Source organism: Chelon labrosus (genome assembly GCF_963514085.1).
Source record: "Chelon labrosus genome assembly, chromosome: 7".
Taxonomy (NCBI): domain Eukaryota; kingdom Metazoa; phylum Chordata; class Actinopteri; order Mugiliformes; family Mugilidae; genus Chelon; species Chelon labrosus.
The window spans coordinates 29,045,979-29,058,956 of record NC_140343.1 but is presented as its reverse complement, the minus strand read 5'-3'; the positions used below and the strand labels follow the sequence as shown (position 1 = coordinate 29,058,956).

At 42.1% G+C, this 12,978-nt stretch overlaps 1 protein-coding gene across 1 annotated transcript in view; it reads left to right on the top strand.

Annotated features, from left to right (window-relative positions):
- Positions 1-228: 228 nt before the first annotated feature.
- The window catches only part of adgrl2a (adhesion G protein-coupled receptor L2a), a 95,171-nt gene continuing 82,421 nt past the window's right edge, over positions 229-12,978 (top strand). Inside the window, exon 1 of the mRNA XM_084549158.1 lies at positions 229-1,636. The gene's annotated coding sequence lies outside the window, so the exon portion shown is untranslated. The remainder of the gene's footprint in view (positions 1,637-12,978) is intronic.

Here is a 12,978-nt window from a genome sequence, read left to right as displayed (position 1 = left end):
TTTTAAGGTTTTAATAAAAACTGAAATTGTATATTGGAGCTTGTTTATTTCAAAGGGCATTTCCCTTATAGAATAGAATAGAATAGAAGGTCTTTATTGTCATTGTACAATGAAATTAAGGTGACCTAAGGTCCCCCTTAGGTGCTGTAGAAGTACTGGAATAAAAATATATATAAAAAGTAAAGGAAATGTAAAAAACTAGAATAAAAAAATAGATACCCTGCATATGATTTACGGGGGATTAAAAATAAAAAACTAAATCCACATCTAAAATTTCCCAATGCAGGACAAAATACTCACATTTCACTTGTTTATTTGGCTCACATCACAGTGAATACACTTTGTGCGTCACCAACATAAGACACGGCATACAGTAAAGAGTGCAAGGGTCAGAGCTGCAGCAGCAGCAGTCTGACAAAATTCTCTTGACTGCCCAATGGTGTCATGAATCATGTAAAAGAAAAAAAAAATGAGAAGAGGTTCTTGGTTTGAAAAACTACTCGGCTGTGCACACGCTCGGCTCCACACAGCAGCAGCAGCTTGACCACCGCAGCTTGGGCCAGTGTGCTATCCTGCGGGGCCAGTTTGAGTGAGGAGGGGGGAAAAAGTCTGTCTGTACTTCCATGTTCCTTTTGATGCTTGGAAGTATTACAGTAGAATGAGTGCTCTGTCATTGGTTGAATAGGCTGGACTGCCTACTGTGACAGAGCATGGGCCTCTTGTGCCCACAAGAAGACAGCGTTGCATCTTAAAGCAGAAAGGGGTCAAAATGGAGATGAATATATTGATAACATCCCTTCTTTTCTGTATGATCTAGCTGAATCTTTCATTCGTGTTGGATAAAAATTGATCCTGCCAGACATGAAAATAAGTTGAAGTGATTAGTCTCTTTTGCACTGGTTTAGACTCCGAGTCAGCAAGGATCCAGAGTCCATGCCAGGTTTTAGCAGAGTCCTCCGCTCAGACTGCTCCTGCAGACGGCAGCCTGCTCTCCACTGCACTGGCGCTGTTTACTGGAAGCCCGCTCCGCGCTGCTTCCACCAAGTGTCTCAACACTGTGAGCGGGATCTTTTCCAGAGGCGATCCGCTGAAACTTGCCCAGTCTCCACAGTCACAGTCAGAGGAGCCAGGAGAGCAGCACCGGCGGCTAAAGTATCGGGAAGCGATCTTCATCTTCTCCCCTTGATCAGACACTGAAAAGCCCCCACTCTGTATCTTTTCTCTCTCTGTGTCCCTCTCAGTCACTCTGTGCGTTTTGGTCCCCGAGCTTCGCTTCTCTTCTTGTTTGTTGCTGCTGCTGCTTTCACGGAGGAAAGGAGCGCCGAGAACACATTAGCTGCTCAGAGGTGTTGATGAGTTAGTAGGACTGAGCGCAGAGCAACACCTTGCATGCCATGGAAGTGTGCGCCCGGTGCAGGGGACTGTGCGGGCTGAGAGGGGGACCCGCCGCCTGGTAGCCAGCCTCTGTCCCAGATAAGGGGAGCATGCCTCAGACCTGCAGGCTCTTCGCCGCAGAGGAGTTCAAATCAGACTTCTCTTTAGCAATCTGACTTTTGTTTCCTTTTTCTTGTACAATCACACTTCCTCCACACCGACTTCATTTGAGCCTGGCTGGCTTCACTGCATTTCAACAAAGGTAAGTTTTTTGTTTTTTCACACCACTTTACAAACCTAAACAGTTGGCTATTTTAAGTTGAGTGGAGTGTTGTCACTTTTTTATTTCTTCCTCGGTCACTTCAGAATCCCAGATTTTCTTCCTTCAAATAAGTTCCAGTGGATTTTTTAAGCAAACAAATTACACAAGAGTAAACTAAGTTTGGGCAATAGGCGAGTCTTCAACACACATCACCCCTTGTTTGTAATCTAAATCGTCCGACGGGTACCGTGGTTAATTGAAAAGTGCTTAATCAAAGCATAACCAGATGTGGATTGATTTGTTCGGCTGCCGAGTTTTGGCTGAGTGAAAACAATTTAAAAAAAGTAGGGGGAGCAGCGGGTTTGCGTGAACCAGAACATGTAAAGCGCCATTTAATTGGAATTTATGCCTCCAAAGTTGAGTTTGGTGGTGGTGGTGGTACTTGGTCACCGAGGGGTTTTAAATCCTGCTGATGGTCTTGTTGGGTTTGAATAGGGATTTATGCTGGGAGCTGTGACCTGAGGAGCGATGTCGGTGTGATTCTTGAGAGCATTCACGGGCTAATCCATTATAATTGGGGTTAGAGTATTTGTCCAAATGAAAGAAAAGAAAGGGGGAGAAAAACGAGCCTCCCTTCGCTTACCAGTGTAATAATTAGTTTTGGCCAGAGGTAACCTATGATGCAATGGTCTATCCGCGTGGAAATCAATCAAATGGAGAAATAAAACTAAACAGCACAAATGTAAGGGGACAGATTTGGCTGTTTTGACTTGACTCAGACGCAATAGTCGCGCAACGGCAGTAAAATTAGATCCTTTTACTGCACATGTATTATTTAGGCCTACCGATTCCGAACGTGTCTTGTCAACCATGTGTTAAAGAGTAGGCAGCAGACGCGCACATGCGGCGCGGTGTGTGTGCCTCTCCTCGCTGGAGAAACACAGCGGCCAGCCGGTGATGCATGGCAGCCTGGAGCAGAGCAGCAATCTTCAGAGATCGATCAGTGGATTGGGATAAATTTAGCTTCACATGGCCTCAGCTTTTTTTTTTTTTTTTTTTTTTCTTTTATTCTTTTTTTTTATTTTGTCTGATCTTAAGAGAGAGAGAAAGAGAAAGCTACAAATTCCTGTCTGGATTAGAGTCCATGAATGAGCCTCGTGTCTGTATTTAGTCTTTAATAGCCCTGCTCAGCACACTTATCCAGTGAATGTAGTGCCACTGTAAAATATATTTATTGAGAAAGACAGTTTAAAATGACTGAAGAGGCAATGCTGCATTACCTTTCCTAAAACTGTATGACAGAAAAGATGAGAATTACACAAGTGTTTGGAGGATGGAGTGGTTTTATCTCCCTCACCACACAACTGATCATTTACACACACTAATTGTGTTGAGTTTTTAAGGAATGTCTTGGAAATATAGGTTAATACATTCTTTTATCAAGACTACACAAGCTTCAAGGCTTCTGTTTTTTTTTGTTTTTTTTTTGGACTCAGTTTCTTACGTGCATGAGAAAATAAATGTTTGAATTAATCCAAGTGCAAATTCCAGCTGTTTGGAAGGAACACATTAGCATATCAAAGTGGACAGAGCCCTTGCACAATTGTGTATTTTCTGCCACTGATTTTGGCTGAGCCTGAAAGGCTTCAGAAGGAGTGTGTGAGCATGGAAAAACTGAAAGACTCGTTTCTTCCTTCGTTCTTGTGAGTAGCCTCCGAATGACATCTTATGTATATAACATAATCTCGCGTGTATTTGTTTGCGGCTGTTGTGGATGAAGAAGTCGGGGCTTTCGCGCAATAAGGCTAAGACTCAGAATGAGTAGGTAGTGTAAGGCGGGGAAAAGCATTTAGTGGACAAAAAGTAGCTTACGTTTGTCACATCTGGACCACAAGTGATTACTTTTTTAGAATTCACAATTTAAAAAGTGGCAAAATGTAATTGTTTTGTTTGTCAGCGTCTTACAAATAAGTCTTCCTACGTTCAGTGGGAATAACACAATCTACTTGTGGATGCCTTTTGAAGAGGGAAACTGTCTTCTCGGATGTCTTGTTGCTTGATATGTTTAGCCCGGGCATGCCATTATGAGCGTTTTACCATTGAGTCTAGCATGAGAGTACCTTTTTCAGTCTATGTTTCAGTGGAAGTGCGTCCGGTTTCAAAGAACTGCAGCTGCTCTTGATCTGCCAGAGCACCAGATTGCCTCTCTTTGCTTGTGCGTTCATCTCTCCTCGCAGATCAATACAGCCCGGCACACTCCTGTATGGGATTGAGGGAGACAAAGTGCTACATATCACTCTATTTTTCTACTTTGTATATAACGCACTGTCACAGAATACACGTCTCTTAAGCCAGTGGCTGTGAATGGCTGAGTGGGTGTGAATGCATCAGAATTTGTGACATTAAAGATTTCGTTTTCTGCTGGGATGTGTCCCCACAAAACAGCAGCTAAGGTTCTCTTCTATCTGTGGCTGTTTTGCATAAAACAGATCAGCTTTCATAGCTTCTCCAGATTTTTAAATTACAACAATAAGCCAGGCAGTTCCACTCTGGCTTTATTAAGGTAATTTGTTATTGATTTAATTCAATATGAGACATTGACCAGTGGCCACATTTGCTCACTTTGTTTTTGTGTCGTACTCTCTCTTGCAAGCGTGGATATGAGCCTGTTGTCTTTGTGCGAGCAGCAATTGGCGAGTCAATACGACTGATTTAAAGGTTGCTTTGTGTTTGAATGGATTGTTTCTGCCAGTATTGCACTATAGGACTGCCGTGCTTTTATCCACCACCAAATTCAAGCATCTTTTTTTGTCCTTCGTGAGCATCACAGTCTTTGTTCGCCAACATTGTGTAAGGAACTAGTTTCAAATTGCATTTCTTGCAAATGGTGTTTCAGCTGCTCCATAGTAAAATCAAGGAAAGGATAGAGGTGGCGAATGTGTGAGTAGAAGAGGATTGCAGGGAGTTAACGCATTTAGATTTACATCCCGTTGCTTATTTGGCGTGTAAATTGTGGGTTTGTGTTTTCAGATGCAATCTTTTCTGTTGCTAAACCACCTACATGGAGCCATACTGTGCGGATAACTGCTCGCCATTAAAGGGAATAAACAAGGCTGTAAAAAAAGCTATGGCAAATTTGATGTAACGTGCAGGCCTTTGGTGGGCCAAAATACCTCCCCTTTCATGACTGATTTTATTTTACGATTGGCAATCAGTAAAACGCTGTGCGCCACTGTGTTCCCCTCCCTGCCATTTTGTGAAACATTTGTTTCCACTTGCCAAAGGCCTCTGGTGCAGCAGGGGATTTGGTGCCCCTGAAATGGCAGGTGAAACTTTCTGCTTGCCTAAATAATTTCCTAGCAGAACATTACTCTGCAAGGACATAGGCGCTGGGACGTGAGGCTGAATTCACACTCTGGTGACAAGAAACAGCATGGATATTAGCCGATAGCTCTCATATAGGTCTCTGTGCACTGGTTAAGTGGCAGCGTCCCTGAGCTTATCTGGCATCTCTTTTTCATTGCTTCACTCACTTTGTGCTTTTCTGAAAGGTATTTGAAAGAAAGGGAAGAGCAAAGTGCAGAACTGGGTCATAAAAACTCTTGTGCCGTGGTCATGAAACGACTGGGTGTGGAGCACACTGGCCTGGTTTCTGATCGCAGTTCACGTATTTGACATCGTGTTGAAAGCCCTGCTTGGGTTGTGCTGTTAGCAGTGTGTGTTTTGGTCACTCCCAAGACAAACGAAAGAAACGGTTATCAGTCTAATAGGTGGTGTTGGGGAGGGTGTGTGTTTTTTTTGTTTGATTTTTTTTTTGTTTTTTACAGACCCAAAATTTGAACTGCCCAATTTTATCTGTTAGAAAATTTGAAAATAAAAAAATTAATTGACAAATTTGAAAAGATTGAAAAATTGTTTCCATGAAATTTTTATAGTCGATTTTCCTGCTCACATTTAATTTAGTCTTAACACAATTTGAGATTAGACAACACACACACACACAGACACACACTCGCACACACCGACCCTGTCTCATTCTTTGTGCTGTGTGAACAGGACTTGTCCTTATCTGTGCGCAGCTGCAACACTATTTGGGAAAATATTCAATTTCTGTGTGACAGAGGAGAACCTGGGAGGCAAGGCTCTAAGCAAACAGCAGTTATTGCGGCTCTGCCATAGCAGCGGAGAGCAAGGCCTGGCTGGGAGAGAGGGGGGATCTGCGGACGTCTGCCAGGGGAAGGAGTAATGTCTCGGCTGGATTATAGGAGAGCGAAGCACATCCACACTTAAAAGCCCCCTTTTCCAGCAAGACAGGGCTGTTATTTAGGGATGGTGTGGGTAAACATGCCGGAGCAATATATCTCCTCCATATAGGCTGCTGTTGTCCTTGACAATTGTGACTCGCTGCAAGTGAGAAAAGTTTTACTCCCTTTGCCGTTTTTTTTTTTTTTTCCCAAAAATAATTCCATGTTGGGATGTGGGCGTCCTTCAGTAAATTCAGACTGACATTCTTCCGGCGAAGTACTAAAGTGGTAAGCTCAACATTTGGATGTATCATTTTCTGGGGCTGTATTTTAGATCGAAGAAGTGATTTACATACCTGTTGTGTTGACTCACATTTCGACGTAACGCGCGCTGTGATTCTCTCAAAGAAAACTATATAATGTAGAAAGAGTATGTTAAAACTAAAGGTGAGAAGAATAGCCTAGTATAAAAAAAACTGAACAAAGTATAGGTTATAAAACCAAAGTCTTTTGCTAGTTTGTATGGATATTGATATACATTGAGGTAATTCAGAGGACTACAGAAGCTGCTCGATTGAAGGCTGTTGGAATTCACTTTGAAAGCAGCATTGATTTCAAGGGACTGAATATATTAAAAAGTAAAGACAAACAGGGAAACCTTCAAGTAAATTTCCATTCTCAGACAAGGTGTAGCTACTGAGAAGATATATGTATTTATTGAAATTCTAATTCTTGTGTACGTGTGTAAGTGTACACGTCACTACATATTTTACGCTATATGATTATTTGGTTAGCCAGTTGCTTTGGAAGTCTGAGGCTTTGATAAATGATATTTTATTGTACACTGTTTAGTTGGGGAGTGTGGAAGCTTTGTTCCTGTAACGTAGCTGCCAAGTCAGATGGAGCTGAGCGTCTGGTCTGGGAGTTTCAGAGGAATATCACAGGCATGGGAAGTTGCTAAAAACTATGCTAATCAACAAAATAATTGTCTGTTCAATTGCTGCCATGCCAGAGACATCAAACACTGCCGAGGTTGAAAAAACAATCAAATTATCTCTTAATGATTGCTCACGCTGACAGACGAGTGCTTACGAGTTGGTTCTGTTTGTCAGCGACATATGTGCGGAAGAATGGAGTAACTCGGCCGCTCGCTCATAAATTCTGTATACTCTACGTAATTTCATAATCTACGCAGATATCCATCATCACCTGTAATAAAAACAATTTCATCTTATTATGTGGGTTTTGGCATTGAAACAGAGAGAACTGTATTAGTCTATTAATTTCCTGCAGTGAATTCTGAATCCTGCTGCTTTTATCCTCACAGTAACCTCCATGTGTGGTCTACAAAAATGTTTCTATTTCCTCTCCAAACTAAAGTTCGGCCCCTATGCCGTCCCTCTCTTTCTTTCTTTCTCCCCCACTCCTCCCTCCCCTTCTTTCTCAGTCTTTCTCTCTCTCTGCGTAGATAATGTCTCTGCAAATGATTTAACCGCCCTCGTTGAGGCTCCTTCCAGTAATTGAACAAGCAGAGACTGGGCGCTTTACAGGAAAACAATAGTCATATTATCTCAGATCTCCACTACCGCCGAGATCCGACAATACACTACGATGGACTGGACTTTGCGGACTACTTTGATACTCAGAATCGAAGGAAAGAATCAGGTTGGATTTTTCTCCTCGAAAAGGAAAAAAAAATCACAACAACAGAATGCGTGGCATTTCTTTTCTAGACTCGAAAAATATTGAAAGTGTTGTAGGGTTGTGGAATGTACGTTGTGCAAGATTCACATGGGGATAAAGTGCAGCCTTGGGTGGTACTTGTTTGACTGAAGAGGCGTGTTAGCAGAGAAGCTTGGTAATAATTAATCAGAATTGTGTTTTGACAATGCTTACAGCAATAGTTATAGCAAAATGTGTGCTAATTATAATAATATAATCATTAGAAGTGGAAATACATTAGAATAAGAATTTCCACGTATACACAACTTACGCATTATTATTATTATTATTGTTGTTGTTGTCGTTGCATGAAAATATGCTCTAACCTGCATGTTTGCATGTGATTGCGCCAGGTAGGATTTTTATTTTTTTTTTATTTTTTTGCGAAGTAAGGGGAGCTTTGATTGTGTTGCTGTGGAGCAGAATTGACCTTGTGTGTCAGAATGAGCTTTTTCTACGCCTTGTTTCATACAGAGCACTCTTATACTGAAATGGCCTTAGGAGGAGCTGCTCCTGACAGAGATGCATTGTTTCAGGCAGCCAATAAACCACTGCACTGAGTGGCTACATCTGTGAACCTCATCTTGACTACAGTGTGGGGCTAGCAACAACACGGCAACTGTCACAGCTGCACCTGCTGCTGTCTCCGTACAGAGCCTTCCCTCTCTGTTAGCCGTAGAACCGCATCACTCTTCTCTCTGTGACAAGCCAGAGGCAATGGTCTCTGCTTGGGTCAACTGGAGAGGAGCTTCTTGGGAAAACATTTGAAAACAGAGGACAAAATGTCAGTCCCGAAAAGAGATGTTAAAATACAATTTCTGCCCTGAGGGCCTGGATTTGGTTCCGTCTGTAAAGTGTGGCAGGGTTGAAGAGCGCATGAGTGATCGTTTTTCAGTGCATTTGTCCATCTACAGTATCAGTCTGGGGTATGGTATGACAGAAAGTTGTCTTTCCATAATATTGTCAATGATGAATATAGATAAATGGAGCGGACTCTTCTGTGCACACACCACCCTGCTTGTGTATTGAGGCCATTCAGAAGATGATCTGATCAGCTAAGAAGAGATTCAGGAGCATTAAAGGCTTTCAAATCTCATATGTACTCATATTTGCTTCGCCGCCGTTAAAAGTCGCAAAGCCTGGATCTAGCTCGAGAATGCTCAGTTAACCTCCGCTTTTGCATACACTTCACTCCGGTGAATATATATATGTATATAAAAAAAAAATCGACATCAAGATGCAAGGAATGTTTTGCAGGAATTTAATCAATTGTACGTGATAACACAGGCGTCATGCTGTCTCAGGAAAAATAAATAAATTGAAGTCGAACAATGCAGAGAGGATTTTTGGCCAGGAGAAGTGATGCAACATGTCCACTTTCCTGCCAAATTGAACTTAGTAGTGTGAAAGCAGTGCGGGAACACGAGGAGTGGGTCTGACGTGAATGCAGATAGTGTGGGATTAACACAGGGGAAGATTGAGCGACAGTGGCCGGTGACTTCTCTTTACAGCTTTGCTTGTACAGCTGTGCCAGGCCTGGCATTCGCTGCTGCCTGTTGGCTCCAGCTCCTCCTCCACTGCCGTGGGGGTGAGGTAATGAACATCTTAAATACTGCAGATAAGTTGCTCCACAATGTGTGTGTCTAGATGGAGACATCAAATTATTCATGTATTTATAATGAAATTTGGAATATTGACACCTCAGTGTGTCTCAGTACTGATTTGATCTCTTTGGCATTTGCGCAGAAAAAATACATATACAGGCAGCCCTAATAATTCATCGAGCCTCCTTCTAAATGAGGTGTGAGGCAGCTCTGCTGGTGTGAATTCTGCTATAAATCACACGTACCCTGACTGCTTTATCCATTAGACCGACCTGTTTGTCTAATTCAGCTATTCCGTCCACAGCAAACTGGTTTTAGTAATTAAGACGAGTGTGAGAACTGCAGCTTCTACTACATCTGGTATGTTATCACAGTGAGCGAGATGTGGAGGAGCAAGACAAAATTGAATTGGTCACAAAATTACAAGAAATGTTTAATAGACTACCTCATATATTCCACAAAATCACCACACGGATTTAGGGCCGCTATCTCATATAGCTTATATGTGCCATTGTTTAACAGAAGTAAGAAGATAAGGGGCCTGTCGTGGGCAGGTATTAAACAGGCCCTTCTTTTAATCTTTGTTACAGTTTGCTTTTCTGCTAATCAGGTGTCTAAATGCACTGTAAGAAATGGCACAGATTTTGTCCGTAAAGAATCATCTGTCCGTCATTTTACAAAAATCAAATTTGGAGATAGCTGATTTTCTTTGTAAACCAAATGCACTCTTTTATCCCCTTATGGAATAATTTCATTAAATATATTACTAGATGTGCTTAAGACTTTAATCATAAAAATACAGTGAGTGAGCCGTCGGCCGTGAAAACTTTTTCAGTGGCTAACTGGTCATCATAGTCCGCTAAAAAATGCCAGAAAACGCCAACACTGGCAAGCTAATGTGAAGTATTTCCATCTTAATGGAGAAGATTCCTCTGTTTGTGCTCTGATACGAAACAACAGCTAGGAGCATTAAAGCAGACGTGTGTTTATTTGCTTATGAATCACCCAGTGAGCAAATCAAAGCAAGGTTAAATGACGACCAGACAGAAAGCTCAGAGCAAGCTGCACGGATTCTCAAGTACTGCATCTGTGCCCAGCAACACATGTTTCATTTTTAGCTTCAGCATCAGCAGCTGAACCAATGTGATGAGTGCTATTCTGTGGTAGTTGATGGAAATGGGAGAAAAAGCCGTGTAAAGAGGACAGTCAAACGGGGGGGGGGGGGGCTGAAATGGGTGCATTTTTGTCGTTGCAAAAAAATGGAGCCAGTGGCATTTCCGTCATTCATCAGCCTGAGCTGATTACCAGTGAGTCTGGAGTGAGCTGACAGGATGCGGCTCCTGCAGCCATTACCATCAGAAATAGGTCCAGCAGGCCTGGGGGTAGGCGAAGGAGCTGCAGCTCAGAGAGGCCGAGACCTGCCCAAAGGTTGGAAAAGTTTTCTTTGTGGTGCCCGAAAACAAGTCTCTTAGTGTGGAGGTGTAGAGGTATATTTTGTTTAGATATTTAGCATGATTTTAAAAGACCTCCCTAAGATAAATGGCAGTGTTGAAATAGCTATCAGGACACAGAAGCTGCTCCTAACAGTCAGCAAGAGATGGTGAATGTTGCAGACAGCGCAACGCCTACTCATTTTACACTTTTACTGCACGGGTCAAAAAAGTCATCTTTTATTCTCTCACCTGAAAAGCCTTGTAGGCTCCTGTGCATAGTGTAAGGAGTGTAGCAGAGGGAGGGAGGGATGTGCAGGCATTACCCGGAGAAAGTGAGGAAATGTTTTGTAGTTACAAGGATATCTCAGGTGCACACTTGATATTAGAACTTTAGCGAAAGTGGAAAATTTTTGCGCCAAGACAGAAGTGTGTGATGAAGCTTTCATAACACAATTCATACAACTGGAGCATGAGGATGTAATAGCCCCAAAACAAAAGTGCTAATTGTTGCTATAGATATTTGGGTGTAAAAGGATGATAGAAAGTATTCACAGGAGAGAAGTGAATATTTTTTGAGTTTTTTTTTTTGTGAAGGGTGGACTGCAAATAAAGACAACATTGCTACCGTATGTCCTGATTTTTCTTTTTCATCTTTTAATGATTAAGCCCTTGATAAATCCATTTGTTTGGAAATGCCTAGGTGCTGTTTGCTGTGAAGAGGCAGGATGCACCTGCCCAGTTACATCATGCTTAACTAGCTGCTGCTTTTTCATGTTTTTTTTTTTTTTTTTTTAAATCTTTCTTCTAAAGGAATGCGGTGATAGTAAAAGAGTAAAAGGCTGCAAATTTCAGCTCAAGTTCAAGAAAGCGATGTTACTCTTAATGCAGCGCTTTACAGTGTAATTCCAAAATGCTAAATTAATTGTGTGTATTCTCTCGTTGTACACTTTTCTCATGTTAACAGGTAAAAGTTGTTTTATGGTGTGATCTATGAACCATGTTAGTCAAATAAAACTCTAATCTCTCAGTTCATTATGTGGCTCTGAATGAACAACGTCCCCATTGACTCCCTGTTGTTGTTTAGAGGAGAATGTTCCTCCACGGCAAGAGCCCTTGTCATAGTATTACCTTCTGTTTCACCCTGGGACTTTGTTATCACACTCACTTCATATTCAGAGCGAGCCTTATTCTCCTGTCATTATGTGATATAACTTAGAACTATAGCAATTACCCTTCAGTGGTTTACCTATGCAGACACACACAGATTAAAATCTCTGCTTCATGCTACCTCCAGCGCGGCGGTTCAAAGGTACAACCCGCGCCGTGACTCGCTATCATTTGGCGGTGCGCAAAATTGGTCAGCCTCTCAGACTTTGGTTGGGAATCTGAATCCCTTTGGTATTCAAAAGAGGAGGGCCCTATGACAGGGAGATAATATCCCGGTGAATGTTTTATCGCAGTCCGCTTGACAGTCTCCTGTATTCGCTCCCTCTTTCTTTCGCTCTCTCTCTCTTTCTCTCTGTGTGTGACTTTGGTCCAGTTATTCAGAGAGAGAGAAAAAGAAAACTAAAGAAAGCCCTGTTTGTCTCTTCCCTCCCCCCTTTTGTTATCACAAAAGAGCAAACACAAATTAAACATAGACAAGGTGCAGAAGCAGTGATTGCTCTATCTGCTGTCCTTCTGTGGGTGGCAGGGGACGATAACATAAGCCATGGATCTATTTACATATTTTTTTGTTTTCAATCATGTCAAACCTGACTGATGGTCAGTTGGGAGTGGGGAAATATTCTTGAAAAAGATGATTTAGTCCATAACGAACATTTCCCATCTTTCTCCTGTTTAAATTTGGGCCATTGAGTGTTTCCATGATGTCGTCCCATATCCAAACGCTCCCCGAAACTTTTTCTCATGTTTGAAAAATCCACTCTCCGTCCTGAAGAAGGCAGATTCATTGTACAGTGAGCAGGCAGGAGCCAGAGTCTGTGGCACCTTAGTTATTAAAATTGGGGGATGGAATGAGCCAATCTGAGCTTGTTTGCATCACAATCCCCCTCACAGTGCTGATGTTATGCAAATGAGCACTGTGGAGAAGGCTCAGCCCCCCAAAACTGTCCTCTCTCGCTTTCACTGCTGAAGGTGGGGAGAAAGGGCAAGGAGAGGTGTCACCGGAGCTGCACAAGGAAATCTAATGAAGCAGCTTGAAATTTCAAAGCAACTTAAATTACTCAGCTCAGTCGTGTTGCTGTGCATGAATGTGGGATTTTATGCTCTCTTTCTATCTCTTTTTGTTAGAAATATGTTTGATGTTATTGTGCAGGAGAGTGTGTGTAGCATTCATT